Source organism: Vanessa cardui, chromosome 21 (assembly GCF_905220365.1).
Source record: "Vanessa cardui chromosome 21, ilVanCard2.1, whole genome shotgun sequence".
Classification (NCBI taxonomy): domain Eukaryota; kingdom Metazoa; phylum Arthropoda; class Insecta; order Lepidoptera; family Nymphalidae; genus Vanessa; species Vanessa cardui.
Window position 1 is genome coordinate 4,765,498 of NC_061143.1, and position 23,133 is coordinate 4,788,630.

The following is a 23,133-nucleotide window of genomic DNA, read 5'->3' on the forward strand; positions in this document are numbered from 1 at the left end:
TATAGATAAGATAAATAAATATTTATTTAAATAACCACAGTTATCTAATGTCTCACTTTACGGCTCGAGGCAATCACAATCACACGCAGCAGACAAACATTAAGTCGCGATATCCTTTCGCCTTTTCTCTCCACTTAAAAGAAATGTGTAAACGGCCGTGGCATACACAATTTGTATGTAGAGCGAAACTAAAGAAATATAACTTCAGAATCATCTAAGGGAAACTCGCTGTTAACACGCATGGAATAGAGGTGATTTTATTGAGCAGGATGTGGTATTTTTTAGACCTTTCAGAAACTTATGGACAAGTCGACCGGCGCGGCGACTCTACCACGCTTGTTTCACGTCATCAGTCATAAACGAGACCGCGTTTGGACCGCACGCGTTTTTTCGCTCACATTAAAATCGTTATCAAAACTTCAATTAATTTTCAATTAACTTAAAAAACACTCAGCTATCTGTGTGACATTTAAACCGTGTATAATTGTATATGTGTGCAAGATTAACAACCAGGTTTTTGTTTTATAAGTAAGTATTGATTGTACGTCCTCAGAAGTCTGAACTTTTGGAAAGTTTTGTTAAGATGCATAAGTGTATTTGGCTATCGTATGTGATTAATTAGATCCATTTAATGGAAAGCATGTTGCGCCCGCGATTCCGTTACTTGCCTTCTTTTGAACTCGTCTGACTAGTATTAGTTTAATTCGTTTCCTCTTGTTTCGGATATACTCTAGAATATATGAGAACATAAATACTCTTAGCCTATATTGTCACAGCTAAGCATTTTATACGCTCGTTGTTTTATACTGGTATTGATTATATTGATCTATGAAGTGGATGGTTACCGCCATGACTAATATGAGGTTGCTCATGTGTATAATAAATATTTATAAGCGGTATGTTTATTTAGATATCAGTAACAAGTCCGGTATTCATAAAACGTCGAGTTAAAAGCATTCGTGACTTCAACAGAGAAAATAATTGTGAGGAACCAAGTCGTACGGCATTGTATGAAATTTGCATTTAGGTAATAATAGAAAATAGTTTTTGAAAATAGTAGCCTTTCTGATTGCGATAAAAACAGTTGTTCATGTATGTGATATTTCTGAAGCTTTATTTCATTTCGAATAACCTTCCTTATTTTATAGATAACATAAAAAAAAGTTTATCTATTTTTGGTGTTCACATATTAACACAATAGGAACTCTCTTTGGGACCCCTTCCTGTCTCTATAATGGTTTTGGTGAAGCGCTCGTAATAATATACAATATATGCTATCATTATTATGCTAATGCAAAAACCTTAGAATTTATATTATAATTAACATCGTTTTATATTAATGAGAATTCTAAATTCTTAAGCTAAATTGCCAACTACTTCTGCTTCTGCTGGTAGCTTTATAGAAATCAATGTATTATTTAATTTTACTATTAATAACTAATTAACTAAATAATGATATTCTTAAAAATATTAAAAAAAAAATGATATTATGTATTCATAAACTCAAACGTAAGTATGCCATTTAAGAAACTTTTAACCATAAGAAATCATAGTATTTTAGACTCTATTTTAATTAGAATAAAGTCTATAGTTTAGCTGAAGAAATGCTTTTTTACATTAGTAACACATTCTGAGTAATGGACAATGGGGTAATGATTTCGTCGGTGTTCTCAAAATACATCGAGGACCTACTTTTGACAAAGTTTTATAACTTTGTCGAGCTTTTGTTATAATGATTCTTTTTTTTAAATAATATAATAACATCAAATTAATTTATATATTTCGAACGAGTTAAACCGTGAAGCGCTACTTCTCGTTATAAACTAAAACCTTCAGAATACGCTGCATTTTCTAGTTTAATGTATATAATATATTGGTATAGTTTGACAAATTAATTAGTATTGATCACGATCACGAAAAATACGCCAGAGTATTTTGTGAATATTTCAAGTGCATTTTGCCACCATTGATATCGAATATAAAAAATCGCGTTTGTTTACATATTTATTTTCGTTTTGTATTTATTGTTATAGCAGCAACAGAAATATGTAATTAGTGAAAATTTCGACGGTCTTGCTATCGTGTTTCTTGTGATACAGCCAGGTAACAGACAGACAGCGAAGTCTTAGTATTAGAGCCCCATATTTACACTTACTTGGTGGCTTTGTCCAAGCCCTCCTGGGTATCCACCCACTCATCAGATATTCTACCGCTAAACAACAGTACGCAGTATTGTTGTGTTCCGGTGAGCCAGTGTAACTACAGGCACAAGGAACATAGCATCTTAGTTCACAAGGTTGGCGCATTGACGATGTAATGAATAGTTAATATTTCTTACACCGTCATTGTCTATGGGTGATGGTGACCACTTACCAGGTGGCACATATGTGCTCGTCCGTCAAAAAACACTTTGAATACGTAACCCTAAAAATAAATCAATTACCAATTGTCTATTCAAGTTACATATTGAATCTATCACGAGTCATGAGTAACGAGGTAACAATCAAGAGACAATACAAACATATGAGTAATAGTTCTAACTAAATAGAGCTAATGTAATGAGGAAAAACGGACCAGTCTGTTGAGTTGACAATGATTGAAGCCGCTCGCTTAACAATGAAAACTCGGCTAAGATTTATAATGGCAAGAAGGTAAAAATATAAAGCGACCGCAGCCGGAAGTCTTTCTTAACGCTGAACGATAAATATCCATGTGTCTATGGAAACGGTGACTTTTAATATTAGCATAATAACACGCTGAGGTCGAATACGGACCGTTAACAGAACTAAAAGTTTAATTCTTACACGTTACAAATTTTACACTTTAATATAACCGTATCTAAAGCTGTCAATATCTGTTAGCGCGATTAACAGCATATTGTCGTTATGTTATTTTAAAAAAACAGAGGTTATCAATTGTTCTGAAAAGGGGATGATGGAAGTTCACTGTTCTCTATTTAATGTTTTCTTAAAATGTAAACTCCTGTTTTTATAATAAAGTTCAGTGCGGTGTGGCCAGATTAAGCCGGAAAGAAATCCTGTAAGCGAACTTGGGTCATTATAATATTTCGTTCTTCCATCATTCACAATAGAAAATATAGTCAGGAATTCACTGCAATGACTCGGAAAGCATATAAAACTGTTTGTTTTGCTCCTGATTTTCTTTCGTTCATGCCGGATTAGTATATATGACAAAAATCGATTACGACAACATCGTACAATAAAATCGATATTGATAAAATAAGTAATATTGAAACTCTTCACTTGACACGCAACTTTGGTTAGTATTTGAAGGCGCCATAGTTACAGAATACAAAAACAATCGAGAATTCCGATAATCGTAAATGAATTCAGACAGCCGTTTGCGGAATAATATCTTGCGTGCAGAGTGTTTTGTGGAAAAAAATCTAAACTTACGTCCGTTTGTCACGAGCATCCTCGCCAAGGTCGTCGACCGAAGGAACGAGCATTACTTTATGTCTATTTCGAAACGTGAATCATGTAAGTGTTTTGCCTTATAACCTCAAAATGTTTATTTAAGAAATTATTCATTTATACAATTGTGATGTTTCAACGAAAACAAACCATATCATTTTGGATGGACGATCGTTTTAGTTATTCAAATTAATAATGCTAATTCATATTGAATAATCATAATACAACGATTCGTCGAACGTTTACTTTCTATTAAATAATAACAAATATTATGAAACAATTTTACGAAATCAGTAATTTGTCATTTTTATGCAATTCCGTGTTATTTTTGTCTAATATTATTTAAATCGTTCTTCGAGAACAGATACAAATGAAATTTAATCGTAAAGGTAATTAAAAAACAATGAAAAAAGTTTTGTCGCGGCGACAAATGACAAATAACTTTGACAACTAATTAACTAGAATATTATCATAATTATACAATCGTTTCCAGTTTTACATTTTCTAAAACTATTTACTTAGAAGTTAAACTACATTATCGACCTAGTAGACTAAATATAAATCTCATTATTTTGTTTTTTTTTTTTATATCATGCCTTCGTTATAATCTCATTATTAGGTTTGTAACTTACTAGTTCAAAAAAAATCAAAATGCTAGTTAATATAGATCTAGTAAAATAGTCTCATCAATAAACTCGAAATAATGTATATTTGTTGTATTTACTGAATGATACACATAATAAATAAACATGTATAATAGGTATTATCTAGTAACCCGTGGCTTTGCTCGCGTTTTAGGATGTTGGTTGTCATGTGTTAGGCAAAAAGTAGCCTGCGTCTTTTCTTGGAGTTTAACTTTGCTTCATACCAAATTTCATCAAATTAATTTAATTGCTTTGGTCGATAAAGGGCAACAGATAGACAGACAGAGTTACTTTCACATTTAATAATATTAATATAGATTCATACAAAAAAATATGCAAAAAACAATTTAATTTTCACACTCGTAAACTGCAGCTGTATATATAAATTAACAAAAGAGAAACGACCTCAAAAAATGAGGTTGTATCGACGGTAATATGTCCAATTTCTTACCTTCACTTAATTTTACAACAATAGCAAAGCATTTATGAGATCGCCCGCAACAATAGATATGGAACCATATTTATTGTGTGACGTACGTACTCTGATCCATTGTTAAGAAGAATACAATGATGTATGTTGACGGCGACACTTTGCTGAGCTAAATTCAACCTTATTGTATTGTAATACGGAAAAGAACTATATAATCAATTGCAATAGCAACATGGCTCCATACGCTAAGTTAACGGTCGGAATTATCAACAAACTAAGATAAACCAATCTTTGCGAAGTGATATAACGAATACATTGGTCCGATCTTGTGAAAGTTTGTTTGCCGTGTGGCTTTTGCTATGAATAATATTATCTAATATATGACATATATATCTATTGTTATTATTTATATAATTTGTCGTGAATAAAATTGTTCTTCGCGAATGGTGGCTGATACTCCAGTTGACACACTTCAACCTTTTCTTTATTTTAGTGTGATTGTATGTTAAACATACTTTCAAAAAATTGTATACTAACTTATGAAACAGTTTATATAGTGCAAATATCTTTACAATTGAGAGAAAGAGAGAGAGAGAGAGAGAGAGAGAGAGAGAGACAGACCCGTAAGCCCAATGACTTCACCTGCATAACGAGACTGCAGCACTACCAATACCACACTAGCTTAAGATCTGAAGACAAGAGATCATCGGCACGACGGCAAATATATTAAGTAATTTACTATCAGTATAAAGTCCATGCTGTTAAAGGCTGATAAGACCTTATTCTGGAGCCAATCCTTGATATAATCACGTGATGTTTATCATAAATTTGCATCATCATCGGAGCTGAACCAAAGCGTGAAATATCTTCAAAGGATAAAAGTGTTTTTAATTAAGCTTGCAAGATTTAAACGATCTACAAAAATAACAAACATTGTTATCAGAGTCGCAATGGACCAGTGGTTAGAACGCATATATCAAAACCAAAGAAGCACCACTGAATTATTATCAAGGAAAACATCGTGAGAAAACCTGCTAATTTATTAACCACAATCTCATTCGAGCGCGTCTTAGGTCCAAAAACATTCTCCTCAAAAGGGAATCGAGACCGTAGCTCAGATATTTCAAGCTTTACTTTGTATATTAAAACCCTTGCGATGCGATAATTCATAATTATTGCAATAATCAACATTCCTCACCCCTTATTACGTAGCTAACAGGATCTAATCCACAATTATAGAAACTGGTCACACTTCCCACGCGAATAAGATTCTAATGTTATTTATTGCAAGAGAAATCGTCGATCAGTTAATAGTTATTTAACTGTATGTTGATATAAGATTGATTTGACTTTAACATTTTAACACTAATTAACTGTTACGACTTACTTCTAGATATTGATATATACTTAAAATATCTAAAAATTCTTTAGTAGATTTCATTATGAAATATTTAGATAATTGTTCCATAGTTTTCTGGCCATAATAGTTTTGGCTGTGCGTTGATTATAAAAAAACAAGTGGTATTTACTACTATTAATAAATAGTTAATATGCCATTTTGGAAATGCAATTGAGAGGAAAAACCGGTATCTTGACACTATTCCACGTAGTAATTATTAATTAATTCATATTACATTAAGTAAATTAGTTATTTACTTTACTTGACTATGACTTACAACTGAAATAATAAAAATGTAGAGTTTGTATAAAGTGTGCGATTTTAAGACGGTCGAAGGTTGCATTTTCAGGTAAAATATACATTTTTTACTATTCAAAAAATTTTATAGCACTAAAACACTAGGGATTGACTAGGAATTTGGAACTATGGAATTTGAGTTTTCGACTATATAGCTGATTCATGGAAGAATATCGATGTTTCACATCCCTAATACAATTCAATCATAAACAACAACAACAACATCCTAAATTTCCCACTGTTGGGTCAAGTGTCCCTTTGGAGAGAAAGTTTGGAACATATTCCACCACGCTTTCCAATGTGGGTTGGTGGAATACACATGTGGCAGAATTTCTATGAAATTAGACACGATGTTTCCTTCATCGTCTTAATTTGTGTTTATAATTCATCTCGTGCTGATTCAATCATATGACAGATAATATGACGACCTCCGTGGTCGAGTGGTGATCATACCAGTTTTCATGCGTACGCCACTCTGAGGTCCCGGGTTCGATTCCCGGCCGAGTCGATGTAGAAGGTTTATTAGTTTTCTATGTCGTAATGGGTCTGGGTGTTGGTGGTACCTTCGTTACTTCTGATTGTCCATAACACAAGTGCTTTAGCTTGGGATCAGAGTAATGTATGTGAAGTTGTCCAATATTAAAAAAAAAGATAATAAAAGAAACGTAAACAAAACTGATTGAGTTCTAACTTTAGTCATGTACATCAATTCTATTCTATGATGTTATTCTGTCATTCATTGAATTAAAACATGCTATAAATGTCCCGCCACACAAGGCCGGATTAACCATGTCGGGCAATGCACTACTGGGGCCCCTTTACCCTTTTCTAACTTCCTAAAATATATTTTTTCTATCACAACACAATTTTATTCACAATAGCGTTGTTTTTCTTGTTGTATTACACGGATATGTCATTATATAACTTGCTTTTTCATCCGGACTTATCCCGGTCTATATACTTATTTGTGTATTTAAATTGGAAAAACAGCAAAAAAGGAAAAAATCTTTGTTTCCGGCCATGAAAGTTGATAGGCTAGATGTTCGGCTTTCTTGCCCAATTTTGCTCTGGTATTATCCATACATATTATCCATATAATATTCTCTTAAAACACTTATTTATTGATGAAAACCGCATCAGAATCCGTTGCGTAGCTTAAAAGTTCTAAGCGTGCATACAGCGGGAAGCGACTTTATGTATAAAATATAATACGTAAAACTACGAGTAAATTGATATTAAGATTTAGTTCATTGTTTTTATTATGTGAGTTATTAAAGCTAGACATTCGCTAGTGTAAAATATAGTCGCTAAAACACAGCATGTCAGGAGTCTTGCAAGAGCGTTACCATGACAACGGCGGACGATGCTATTTCGGTAGCATGCCTTGATCTCGCTACGCGGAGGATTCCTCGCACGTGAACCGTTTCGACAGATCTCATCGTTTGAATGAAATTTGCGTGTGAATTATACTTCAAATTTTAAGGGAATTGCGGATGGATAACGGATTAGTGGTTTTTATAAAACGGATTTTTTTATAGTAATTTGTTATTGAATAAAACGAAAAACTTAACATGTCTTTTTGTTCCTTCATTAAGACTGTCTTTGATTACATATATTTGTTTTTATAACACTGAAATAACAAAACCGTAAAACGCAGACGAAGCCAAGCCGTAAAACTAGTTTTATAAATATTTCACAATATAAAAAAAAAAAACATTAAGTAATCTTACTAAAAAAACCTAAAGCTAGTTCGTTAAAAAACTAAACATGAATTAAATTATAATTTCGTAATTGCACACAGTTATATAGTTTAATTTCGATTCGTGAACTATTCTTATACACCGATAGGTCGGTGGATCGTGCGCTATCTTGCATTCATGAATGACTCAACAGGCGCTGTTGTCTGACCTCTGTTTGACGTAAACAGCGACCGGCGGACACAAATATCATCTACGATGGCCTAACCAAATCAACTTCCTTGATTTATAGTCCTTTTCTTAGTTTATGAGTAAATATATTTATTTATTATCGAAAATTTCAATAATGTAACCCTGTGTCGCACTGTTGGGCTAAAGCCTCTCTCACTTTGATGAAAATCAAAAATCAAAATATAAATTATAGTAGTAGGCTTTTACAAGCGCTTTTCAATCGTCATTTAACAACTATTTTAAACGGAAAAGTAGATTCTACCGAAAAGAACCGGCAAGGAAGTCAGTAGTTACTTATTTCAACATTTAAATAAGAATACACTTATGGCTGAATATCATTGAAGTAGTTTGGCCTCATTTTTTTCGTCACTGCCAAGCCAAGCAAGAAATGAATTCAGCGGTGCTTACCCGGTTTTGAACCTACGATGATCGTTTAAGATTTACACGTTCTAACCACTGGGCCAGTTTAATCCACGACATTGTCATTTTGCAGGCTGGTGAATAAATAAATGTTGCACTTTTTTACCTTGAATTAAACATACAATATTATTTTCATTATTAAGTAATAATACATAACAATGCGTAAAAATAACCTTGTAACATCAAATTACTTAGTCCACAAAGTAACAAGCAACAATAGAAAAAAACACACCAAAGATAGAATAAACGAAAGTAACTCGGCGTGTTATAATCAAATTGATATAAATAAATGCTTAGTTAGTTTTCTTTGCAGTCATGATTGTATAAATTTCCCTCATGCACCGAACGAGTAAACTGGTAGCTTCCAGACATTACATACTAAGAGTTAAAATAGAATGGGGTCAGATAAGATGTGCTTGTTTATGGGCGAGGAATTCACACTCTAAATCAAAAACAAAACAGTTAACTACAAATACGATAAACATCAAATACTGACATAATGGACAAAGTAAAAAACACAATTGAAAAAAAAAACACTCGAGATTATTTTTTACAGCTATTATTCTAACGAGATTCGGTATGAAAATCAGTAGTTGCTCTTTTTCATTGTAATTATAGTAACTAGTATACGCCCTCGGATTCGTTTGCGTTTAAAGGTTGAATCGACAGGTATTAAGCATACAAGTATATCTCTCTTGGCAATTCTTATATGTTTTATCGGAAGTTTCATAAAATTCGTTTAATTAGTATCAACGTGAAAGAGCAACTGCCAAAGATACAGAGTTACTTTCTCATTTATTATATAGCATAGGCTATGTATAGATAGATATACAAAATAAACGTCTCCACGTTTGTTCGTATACATATCTATACATATAATAATATTGGAGTGTCTGATTGTAATAATGACCGCTTTTTACTAAATTCATATGCATAAAAGATACATACACCAAAATAATATTTTTACAATTTATGTTTGTGCATTGGTTCCGGCTAATCTCTGGAACGACTGTATCGATTTTGATGGAACTCTCACTGACAGATAGGCGATATAATAAGGAATAACTTATGCTACAACAATAACTTCTTTGTTTATTTAAACGTGCACCAAGTCGCCGGCACAGCTTGTATGGTATAATAGCCAATACATTTTTTTCGATCTCAGAGAAACAACAATGTAACTTTGAATGTACACCGCGCTTACTTTCGAGGGTCGTGGGAGTGGGAGTGGGTTTTAATTGTTAAAACAATAAGATCATTGTTCAAGCGCAAAATAATTAATACATAGATTTGATTAAAAAACGCACTTAAGAATAATGTGATCTTAGCAATGCCTATTATATCATCAGCATAACGGATCAATGTACTGGCAATGTCATTATTTTCTTTTTAAATATATATTTGCTATCGAAGTGATATAAAGTCTCCAAAGTTCTCACTAATACTACTAAAGTTTCGAGGTTATTTATTACAAATGTACTTAATTTTTTGATAAACTAGTTGTGCCCGGTGATTTCGTGCAAGATTGAATTTAAAATTATCAACTATCAAACATCAACATTGTCAGTGAAAGTCACATCAAAATCGGTCCAGCCGTTTAAGCGATTTAGCCGGAATAAATAAATAATCAGAGAGACAAAAATTGTAAAAAATGTTTTTGGTATATGTGCATGCATGTGCATTTAGTAAAAGTAGTTATTTTAATATTACAAAAGGACCCTTCAATTTTATTATATGTATAGATTATTTAAAAGAAGAATGTTTTTATTATTGAGATTATTATGTACTATAACTGGCCACTAGCTGCTCCAATTAATCCACCATTCGTCCGGTTGCCATGACAACTAGTATATACATAAATATATACATATATTGATATAATAACACTGAGCCGGGTTTAGCTTCTTACATAAAAAAGGAATGTCTTGTCTCGTTATCAATAATTTGAGAAGACTTGTTTTATAACGTAAATGTTAACTCAAAATCTATTTTGCGAAATTGGTCTTAAGGGCACGTTGCAACCCCTCGATCCCCAACGCCCCCTCGATTTTCCCCTTCGGTACACTATGCTTACGATCACCTCAAAATAAATACGATCATATACGTTTTTGATATCAGACATATAATGTACGTTGAACTGAAATCTTCATAAAAATATATATTTTTTTACTTTTAGTGATGGCTATAGAAACATAATAGATTCACTGATGAAATATAACCATTGCATATTGCATAGTCTACTATCTTATGGTAATCTTTCGCAGACCACTTATATCACAAAAACAAACATATATTAATTATAATATAGATATCTTACATAATATAATAAGATTATAAATGCGAAAGTAACTCTGTCCTTCGCTTAAACCGCTTAACAGATTTGGATAAAATTTTGTATAAAGATAGTTTGTACAACCCGCACAGTGATAAATTAGCTTGCTTCAGGAATAACGCCGTAAAACTCTTCACTTTTTACACTGATACTTTATTCTTCACGTATACATTATTACTTTTGAAATGAATACATACGCATTTCTCAAACATTAGTACTTACAACAATACCAAACGTTTTACGCGATTTAATATCGGTACAGTGACATCTATTATATACATAATAAAACATATTAGAAATTACTTTAAACTAAATACTTTTTGCACAGCTCTGATCTCACGTTGTACTTAAAAACTTACGCCTAATGACATAAATCAAACTCTAGCGCTTATACACAGTTCGAGTCCTCCCCTCTAGGATATATAATGGGGGGTAACGATTTGTGTCCTATGAGTAAAATTTGAGTCAATTTGTAGATTCAGCTAGTTGGTTATGAAAAAGGATAGTAGTAGTTTTATATCCTTACTGATTACAAAAGTTAGCCTTATCAAAAGTCGCACAAGTAAGTCTCAGACTTAAGCTTGATTAATTGTAGCAATAAACTTGATGTTGGAGAAAAATCTTATTTATGGCTGATGAAAGAGATTGCACATTAAATGTTATCTTCAAAGAATAGTCATAAAGCCACGATGAGCTGAAGCTTAATCTTGTTCCTAGAGGAAAAGAAATATTCATACATATTGTCGCAGGGACAAAAAAGACTTTTAAAGTTAAGTCAAATTTTATTTAAAAAAAAATATTTCATAAAATAATCGGACATGAAAATTTTATTAGACAAAATATCATCAGGGGGTGGGCCTTTGACGGTATCTGGTCATGAACACAGTTAAGCATCAATAAATGATGTATGTATATCAACCGCATACATATAAAATGTTAATTCAGATATACTAAATGATTTAGTAAATGCTATGAGTTGGCGTTCTTGTTAAATTCAGAATGAATAAAAACAAGCAGGATAGCTCAAACCCAGAATCAACCACTAGTAGATACATATTCTTGTACTAAGTTATTAAGATAACCATAAAGCATGCATTGTAGCTTTGAAATAACATAAATAAATACTAAAATTTATAATTTAAGAAAAGTTATATTTCAATGCAAGCAACACAATTCTGTTCTTGTCCTATATAAAAACTTCCGAGGAAATAATTCTACTTCCTCATTCAGATCAGAATTGAAATAAACATTACTTCTATAAAAAGTTGATAACATATAGTAAAAAGAAAAAATATCGGTAAAAACATTGACCTACGATATTATTTACTGTTAATAATATTATGTTAAACAAATTTCGAAATTATTAGAAAAAAAATGTCATGTCATAACACTATCGTTTCTGTTTCTTTAGTTAATTTATTAAAACGATTTTAACAAATCAGTATTGAATATCATTGACAACAAACAAATAAAATATGTACTTTCGATTTCAATGTCCGCTCGTAAAGTTATATACGAAATATTTTGCTTGTGAATTCTAATGGGTAATAATAATGACCTAATAATAATTTATCATACACATATTTTTCCTATTTAAGAAAGATTTCTGCATATAAAATATCTCCTTAGAACGTCAAACTAAATAGGTCACAGATTCTCAATCCATTCCGAAATAGATCCCGGAACTGTTTAATGATCGTCCGATCGTTTCGCCATTCCGTTGAATTAAAGGTTTACGTCTCTTTTGACGTCTTTATTATCATTATCTCTTAGTTCTAAGAAGAGATAAGAATAGTTTATAAGGCATCTGGACTAAACATTATTCAACCAATCGATGACGTAACCCTTATCTTAGTTAAGCCTTAACAAAGAATAGCGATCGTTAAAAATAAATGACATAGTCACTGTTTCTCAAACCACGTCATAGTTCAAAAAGCTTTTTTTTATTTAATTATGCAAAGATAAGATGTAAAATCTTAAAATTATAAAAAATAAATTTCGAAAAAAAATACATATTAAAATCTGATAAACAAATGTGAATTCGAATGTTATAACAGCGTTTAAATCTCTCTTTGCTGAGCACTACGATTCTAAAGAGACTTTCCACAACTCTGCTTAACGACTTCTAGGCGTGTATGGCAGCATTTAATCCCAAACACGATCTTTACACTGCCTTGGAAAAGTTAAGTAATTCAAAGTAAAATGTGTACGAGAATTATCACTGGTATTGATTGTACCGGTTATGCAGTAGTTCCACTGGCCAAATAATTTCCAGCCAGAAATTCAGATAATAATACTTTTGATAGACGTAGGTCTGTACCTAGTCTTAGATTATATATCTGTAAGTATGCTATCTGGGACAGGTCCAACGGGCCTATATTGTTAAGAAGCACAATATACATAAATATATATAGACGAGATTATTACAGAAATAACTCAAACCTAGCTGCTTTGTCAAAATTATATATTCGCTTTTAGACCAAAAATATTTAGCCGGTAAAGAGCATTGGCTAAGCTATTCAGACTGCAAGGACTAACTTAGCCATTTATTATTTAATAAATAATCTTAGACAATAATCCGCTGAACAGTTTGAAATTTTATTTCAATAAACAACCAATGTAAATTCGCAATAGAATATTCTTTGCGAAATAACATTTCAACTATGACATAACATTAATGAAATATGTATGCCATTAATATTTATATAAATAATAATGATTTTGATGTCAGTTATAGCTTTTCATTCCATTAACATAAAGCTACTGGAATAAAAATAAATTACATTTGAAAGTCTTAAGTTTTACGTAACAACACTCAACAATGTGCTATTATGTAATATGATGTTCCAACTTCAAACAGGTTCTAAAAATTAACTCTTTGTGCACTAATGTGCGCTATGAGTTACATTTTTTTACGGATAGGCCAATGTTGGCCATACGTTGGCGCTGTATGGTTATATTAACCATTCCTTATTTCGCCAATGCGCCACCAACAACCAATCTTGGAAGTAATATTTTTTTTCATTGTATTGTTTATGTAAGATGTTATGTATGTGACTCATTCGCCTGTCAAGTCAGAACATCATACCGAGTATTTGGGGGTAGAATATCTGATGACTTGGTGATACTTACTCAAATGGATTTGCTTAGAGCTGTCACCAAGTTAAACATTTGTTATAACAATTATATTATTTTACAGTTACCTAAAAATTTAATTGCAGCAGATTTATTCGACTATACATATAAATAGTGTGTTTTACGCATATCACGTTGTTCTAAAATCAAAAGCGCGAGTAACTATATATAATATTTAGATGTGTTTGTAATATATACATAACGAATCGAGGTGAAACAAGAGAAGATCAAGATAACTAAAAAAAAAAAAAAATCATTATTTTACTAAAGAGGCTAAGTAAAAAGTTCTTATAGAAAGTTATTTTATGAACACATCAACAAATACGTATACTGGTTCAACTTCCTACTAGTAAAAAAAAAATCTAGGCAGAGCTATTTACATATAAAGAAACTCAATGCCTCTTAATATCGTGAGATACATCAGGTTTAATTAATCGCTATTTTACGACTGACGCTCAACCTACTTTCAAGGTTGTTTATTTATTGAGAATATTATCTTATATTTAACCCGGATACATAGAATTGTAACAGAAGAAAACTGAAATATCTACTTCAGCTAACTTAAACCTTTCAAATTTGTAGAAAAGTGCAAATGTGCCTCCTGGTGGTAAAATCACCTCGGTATATAGACTGTTTAAGACCGTTAGTGAAATTAATCCAGTGGTTAGAGCACGTACATCTTAACCAATGATTGCGGGTTCAAACCACTTTTCATGTGGTTATAATTCGTCTCCAGCTCAGCTGTGAAGGAAACACCGTGAGGATGTCTATTTGTAATGATATTCAATTATTCATCCACATATGAATCCACCAAACCTCACTGCAGCAACGTGGCGAATGCTCCCAACCTTTTCCTCAAAGAGAGAGGAGGTCATTGTCCAGGAGTGGGAAACTTACTATTTATACATATATAATACATATATATTAAGAAGTTCGTGTAATGTTATCTAACTCGCGCTATAAAGCTGAACGAAGTTATTCAAACTGTTAATGTTTGCCACTGCTTTTTTAAACAGCAGTTTTGCACACAGCTTCTTGCAACATCAGCATCAGCATTCTATGATGAAGAGCTTTTGTCAAAAATATAATGAACCAAATTTCATGAATTTCGGTATGAAGCAAGAATTCCAAGGAATGGTCATAGGCTATATTATTATTCCAAATACCTGACAACCAACCACTAAAACTAGAGTGACTAATAATATAGGACATAAATCGAAATGCAACCTAACCGCCTTTAAATGTTCCAATGCTAGTAAACACCTTCTGTGCTTTTAAGGTATTTTCCTTAAATACCCTTTGTTATAGAATTTATTCTATCAATCTATTAAAAGAGATCATCGTTAAGAATACAGGTAGGAGCTGGATGCGAGTAGCCGGAGAAAGACCACAGTGGCGTGCACTTGGAGAGGCGTGCACTTAGAGATGTTCAGCAGTGGACAAAAACGGGCTGATGATGATGTTAAGAATTAGACGACCTCCGTGGTCGAGTGGTGCACACCGGTTTTTATGGGTACGCCACTCCGAGGTCCTGGGTTCGATTCCCGGCTGAGTCAATGTAGAATATCATTAGTTTTCTATGCCGTCTTGGGTCTGAGCGTTTGTGGTACCGTCGTTACTTCTGATTTTCCATAACACAAGTGCTTTAGCTACTTACATTGTGATCGGAGTAATGTATGTGATGTTGTCTCATATTTAATTTAATTTAAAGAATACTGTATTCGTTACAGAGCACATGTGATCCAGCACATACGAATTTCACGATGTTTTCCTTTGCAATTAAGACAAATTAAAAACTCAAACACATGAAATAATCAATGTATATCTAACTTGAACTCACGGCCTTAGGTAAGATTCACAAACAACCCATCTTGACTTATATAGGAAATAACAGAGTTAATACTACAAGTAACATCGCCCTCCATTATAATGTCAAATGATGCAATTTGGGGGTCAATTAAAATGTACGTGTAATACGGGCTGCGCCGACCCTGGGTGGAGCAGGAAACTTATTGAAGGTTAAAAATTTTCGTGTTTAATTCGACCTTTTGACCTTATCCTCAAAATTTAAAGGTTTAACCAAAAGAACGGTATTTATTTACATGTATTATGCATTCCAAAGTGACAATTTATTTATTACTAAGTAATGTCGAATACATTTAAAATGTCGCTAATTTGTGTAAATCAAATTTTAAATGCAATTATGTAAGATATCTACAAGATTTTACATACATTTTTAACAACCACAGCTTCGAAAAGACTCGCCTATATTTTACTCGACATCAACAACATAACTTATATATTTAAAAATACATCCCTACTTTCCTTGGTCAACGTCATAACTTGATAACGACTACACCAATTGAATTCTTTCTTGTTTTTAAGTTTTCTAATTCCTTGTTTTTTCGGAAAAAATGTGCATAAAATTCGATTTTTAATTTTTTGCCAAATTTATGAGCGTTTATTTACCTAATAAGCAGTTTGCACTTGTTTTTCTGTCGGTGACTCACTATTAGAAATACTCATACATACATTAATTTATACACACACACATACATGTTTATGTATCAGTGACTTCTACAAAAATAAAATGAATTCTCATAGCTAAGACATGAAGAATGTCTGTTAGGTCCGTTAGTCGTTGATAAAATTTATTACGATAAAAAAAAAACTTAAAAAAAACGAAATAGATTAAGGAATAAAAGGTTTACGATTTAAGATGATTACATGATATAAATTAAAAAAGGTTTCATATACCTAAACTATATAAGAAACTTTACAGCACGCATTTATAAAATTAAGGATTTAGAAGTAAATTTAAAATAAACTTGCACGTTAAATCGATCTTATCAGTAATTAATTAATTAGTAGAATATACAAATACCAATTAATATAATATAGGTACATGGTTTTGTATTCCAAAATCGTTTCCAACGTGACGCAGTCAGTTTAATGGTAATTTACTTCCGAGTTAATCGTTAAAATAATAAAATACATGAGTCAAGCAACGCGGATGTGTCGTTATTCACCGAGATTGGACAAAGACATTGCGGGGACGACTGGCCGAGTATAAACAATTATAAAAAACAACGTTACGCGCTATTTAAGTCCACGGCGCATTACTGCGCAAATTCCCGGCGCCTTTTACACGACGCCATGTAAAATTAATGAATATCAAACATTTAATTAATTAATTAAGTTACCATTATCAAGTTTTATATTACATATTATTTAATAGTTACCAGAAAAACATCTATTTATATTATTTGTAAAACATCCAAATTATCCTTTCAATTGGAATATGTCGGTTCGCAACTTGTTTAGGCTAAGGATGTTGGCGTGGAAGCGTGAGCTTCACTATCAGCTTAAGAATAGCGTTTTAATTAGCAAAACTAAATTGACCTAAAGTATATGACCAATTCTTCAATTCTTAGTTTAATGGAAAGTATATGATAATATTATGACACCTATTTATAAAAAACAATCTCATGCACTTTTCAGTCGAAATCATGTATATATCTAGATTATAAATCTCTGGACCATAGATATATATATTTTTTTGTCCTTTGTAATTTAATTAGTACGGCCCGTTATTTACAACTAAATGCATATTAAAAAAAAATAAACATACTATACATATTTCGTCTTGACACTGTAAGCTACCTTGATATGAAAGTACCATATAACTTGTATAAACAGTTTAGAAAACACGTTATGATTTAAATATTGGCGCTTAGAACATTCTTATATTATTATTAAGTATGTAATATCCGTTATTTAATTGCATGGATGTGCGTTTAATAACAGTACTTACTAATGACAAAAAACAACTTATATAACTTAAGTTTTTTTTATGGTATAGGTTGGCGGCCGAGCATATGGGCCACCTGATGGTAAGTGGTCGCCATCTCCCATAGACAATGACGCTGTAAGAAATATTAACTATTCTTTACATCGTCAATGTGCCACCAACCTTGGGAACTAAGATGTTATGTCCCTTGTACCTGTAGTTAGACTACCTCACTCACCCTTATTAACTGATGAGTGGGTGGTACCTACCCAGACGGGCTAGCACAAAGCCCTACCAGCAAGTGAAAGTATAAGTTGCGAAATAAATGTTTTCATATAAAAAAAGGTCTTTAAATGCACAGTTGTCTGTGTGTGTGTGTATCCTAAAACATGACGATCATAATCTCAATCTAAAAGGGGGAATATTTGCACCCCTCTATAAATAGTTGCAAAGTAAAACACCTGACCATTGACTCACTCGTGTTTCTTCGGGAACCATCGTGTCCTTTCGCTATATAAAGGTTTGATTGACGCTCCCTTGCTGTTTCATTGTTCGTTTTGAGTTAATTTAAGATTTTATCTGTGCCTCTGTTTAAAAATAAGAAACTGTTCGAATTGATTATTGTGGTTTGAGAAATTTTAATTAAACAAATTTAAAATAAAGAATAAGATTATATTTTACTTGTTCTTTTGCTTTTTATTGACACAGTATAAAAAAAATAAATATATATATTTTTTAATATTCTTAAAGACTTTCTTTGCTCATAATGCAAAGATTAAAAAAAAATTTTAGTAGTCTGTGACTTTTTTCCTTTAAAAAAATTGTAGCAATTTTTGTGAAATCTAATATAAAACTATTGCTTTCGTAAGTCGTCAATAAAATGCTAGAAGCTGAGTCATTAAGTTATAACATCTAGCCATTTCTCATGAATTGCTGATTTTTAGTATTTTATGCCTTGAGTGTGTGTATTTACTTTTATGAATGTATGCAACAAATATAGATTATATAAATAATTGCCTAGATAGACTATCAAAGCTTGAAATAAGTCAATGGTTGGCCAATAAGCATACGCAAACAACTGAAGTAGAATGACGCTTCCCGAGTGTCAGGCGTAGCTGTTACGCACAACAAAATAATAAAGTTAGGTCGTTTATTTTAGTTCTTTTAGAGCAACACTCAATCTAGACACATAAATAATTTAAGGCGACAGTTATAAGCGATGATTGTAACAAACTGTTACTATTGATTTTAAAACTTAGATATACTACATTTATTACTATAAAAACTATTTGAAGTTACTACGGCTTAAAGGCTGAACTCGCCCAATTAATAATTATCTAGAAATACAGACTATGGTCTTTATTAGAGAAAATAGTAGGTGACTCTAAAATCGTATTAAATTATCTAAAATAACAATCGAGAATCCTCTTTAACTTTTTACACTTCTACCGCTGAAGCTCTTCAAAATTACCACAATCGATTTTTATATGCAGTTACCGTCTCATAATCACTGGGACAAAAATCGACATTCGCTATTAATATAAATAAGCTGTCAATTTTGAACTACAAATATTGTATGCACTAAAAATTATGTATCTACTTGGCCTTCTGAACTAAACCACGTATTGTGTCATTCATTAAGGATCAAGACGTCAGCATTCTTTCGTGTCAAAATATAAAATGCTCATTTTTATTGCACAGTGTAACAATGTAACAAAATAACATATTATATTACTGGTTCGTCTCGTCCAAGCGCAGATAACATCTGGCATAAAACGTTTGACATACCACATGATGCTGACGCCGGGGTCCGCCTCATAAACAAGTAATACATACTGCGCGAATATTTATTCTTAAAAATAATAATTGCTATGCACGGCTATGTTGGCTTGAAAGGCGGTTTAAAACCTTATGTTTGTTGTCCATTGTAAAGTTTTGAATCTTTTTTTTTGTATATAGTATGTGCACCTGTGTTTGCTTTCAAATTTGCGCACTTTTATGTCTTCCGCGCAGATGGCTAGTGTTTGGGTTGTAGCCGAAATGCGGTAAAAATTGATTTATTATTAATGATTAACTAAAACACTCCAATAAAACAGATCCAGTAGATACGTGAATGTTAACTGAAGATTGAAAAAAACCTGAAAGGCTTTATTGAGTTTTCATAGATAACTTGTCTTTAAAATCCATCACCACATGCACCATCTGACATTGGAACAGCCAGTTTGAATAATCTCCTGTTACTCACAAAAAAAGCAGATACTTCCTCTATCTTCATCATATCTGATCACCGTAATTTGTCAATGAGGATAAAGATCTCAGAAACCTTGAGATTCAACTTGTTCCCGATCTTGGGTCCGAGTTTGCTGTATTCCTGTGTATGATGACTTATTTCAAAACAGATTAAGTTCAAAGAGAAACCATAAAGGCTAGCGTGAGTACGATTTCTTTTTGCACGACTACGCGAAAGTTATTGCAGCATAAAGTATTGTACGTTCATAATTGATCAAGATTCAATTTTATAGGAACTTTTTATGCATTTTTATATTAAAACAATGGAAGGGTTCTCTTGTGTCTGTGTATTTAGGAATTTGTTAAAGCTTATTATTAGTATACAACAACAGCTTGTAAATTCCCACTGCTGGGCTAAAGGCCTCCTCTCCCTTTTTAAGGAGAAGGTTTGGAACATATTCCACCACGCTGTTCCAATGCGGGTTGGTGGAATACACATGTGGAAGAATTTCTATGAAATTTGTCACATGCAGGTTTCCTCGAGTATAAGATGAATTATAAAGACAAATTAAGCACATGAATCAGCGGTGCTTGCCTGGGTTTGAACCCGCAATCATTGGTTACGATGCACGCGTTCTAACCACTGGACCATCTCGACTCTTTAAAGCTTATTATTAATATGCTATTTTTGATTTAATAACCTCTTAGTATTTCATTCGTTGTATATGTATTACTAAAGTCATAACTCAAAACCTTTCGTTTTGACGGTTAATTTTCAGATATATTTATGTATTCGTCTGTTACCAAGTGACTCGTAAGCTGGCAACTTATTTAACATGATATTCAGTTCAATGTGTCGTAGTACCTTGTGCCGCGTGCTGTGATGTTGTTTTAATCCAATATGGCGGACATGACGTGCATAATAAACAAGCCAAACAACAATAATAATAATAATAAATATGTGTATGTTTCGAATTTTATATTGGTTAACCTTAAAAATCCTAAGCAAATCCGTATAGCATATTGTAATGTATTATAAAAAAAGGAGAAACCTCTTTTCAAAGGTCGAACACACAACACTTTTTTAATTAAAAAAAAAATACACTAACGTCAATTACGATAAAGGTTCCGTGCTTTTCGGGGCGTAAGATACAAATATGGCATTAGATTATAACGAAACATGATATAAATAATGTTAAACGCAAAGGTTCGTCGGTTCGTAACAGACAGCAGTCAGGTATCAAGATTAACGCAACGCGACCTAATTTTTAGGATTCCTATGACGTATCGAACCCCTACTATTGAACCGGCCAACGTTACAACGTTTAATTGCATTTGTTTCGCAATTTGTAACTATATATAATTATTTTTATATTTAACTATTCATAACGCTCGGCTATATCTAAATTTATTTTATCATTTGAGCTGAAGAGTTTGTTTGAAGAGTTGAAAAGTTTAAAGAACGTAATAGACCAATTTAAAAAGTAATAGCCCATTTATTGAGAACGGCTATAGACTTTGAACTATATTGCATGACAGGTGAAACTATCGAGTAGCGAGTTTATGTAATATAACTGGATAATTTGTATGGTTAAATGCTTATCTCAAGACTTCTAGTACGATTTTACTTTTTTTTATGTCTCGGATAGTCTGTTTATTGATAAAAGTTATAGGATGGAGAATTTTACGATGCAACTCTAAGGAACGCCGCGGTAATCGTTAACGATAACTTCTACAGCCATATTAGTACAATAAAATGTTATAGCGGATACTTAATTAAGTATAATGTATGTAAATAGTATTTTATTCCTGAGATTTAATTAGTTTTCCGACAAAAAAAAATAAAAATTACATAAAGCTTAATTTCCCAATAAACACTTAAAACATTCAGTTTTGATATAAATAAATATAACAGCCCACGATTATTCTAAAAATTCAAGTATTTCTATATATTAATGTGCTGTTAACTATTTGCATTTACCTGTCCCAATTAGTTATTGAACCTGGCAACACCAGCAAGCCGACCTATATGCTCAGGTGACCTAATTGGCTCTTTTAGATACTGTTTATAACATTGTGTAACAGATAACATCATCCGTTCCCATTCTTAAGCTCGTCTTGACTTAAAGAAATGTTCGTTTCGTTTTAAGTTTTAATGTTTTACGTAATGGTAACACTTTGGAACATATTTTTGAAAATAACGTTGTAAATTTAAAAAAAAATATGTTGAATAAGTATTAAAATATATCTAAGAGAATGTGTTCTGTCATTTTGACGTGTTTTTTTTAATTTATAATTATTAAGGCAAAAAACTTAAATTATTGAGCATTTTAATTGGAATAAAGATTTTTTTTAATTTTATAAGAAAATTTATGTTTAGATTGTTTAACACATATAATCTGCTCTCGTTTCGAACCTCGCCTCGCTTTGCTCACAAAAGTGTTACACTGATCCACTGATACACTCTGAGAACTAGTTGGAAGCGCCAATTGCGACACAACTATCACTTCGTAAACCAGTAATGACTTGACATTTTTGAACGAGTTTCTTCATAACGTGATATTTGTATTTATTTTAGGATGTTATATAAATGTTGATATGTAATTTAGAAATTAGGAAGTTGTATGTTGACGTTTGTATGCTTATTCGTTTTGGCGTGAGAAATATTAATTTGTATTTGTTAAATGCATTTATCCTTGTGCTATAAATAACACAGGAACGTAGCAATTGTCTTAAACCGTTATAGCAACGACTAACAAAATGGCTGAAAAGCTATACTGTATGGGTACACCTATTATATTCGTATCCAAAAATATTGTTAAATTAAATATACCTAAATCGAATAGAAATGAGTCAAGAAATACTAGGTAAAAAAACTACAAAAATGTAGTAAATATTTACATAGATATATAGTAACGAAATTATAACAATTATAGATAATAGTAGCCCTCTTGAACTGGTACAGGTACTAATATTAATATTAGCTTAAAAGTAACTAATTAAGAATTGTTCATCTTAGGATTGTAGTACAGTTATGAACGTAATGCTTTTGTTTTTAAAGAAAGTCTGACGGTAATTGTTTACCAACAATATTC

General features: G+C 32.0%; 1 protein-coding gene across 1 annotated transcript in view; it reads left to right on the forward strand.

The window, feature by feature from the left end:
• Nucleotides 1-361: 361 nt before the first annotated feature.
• LOC124538855 (CDC42 small effector protein homolog) overlaps nucleotides 362-23,133 on the forward strand; it is a 45,829-nt gene continuing 23,057 nt past the window's right edge. The window contains exon 1 of the mRNA XM_047116087.1: nucleotides 362-528. The gene's annotated coding sequence lies outside the window, so the exon portion shown is untranslated. The remainder of the gene's footprint in view (nucleotides 529-23,133) is intronic.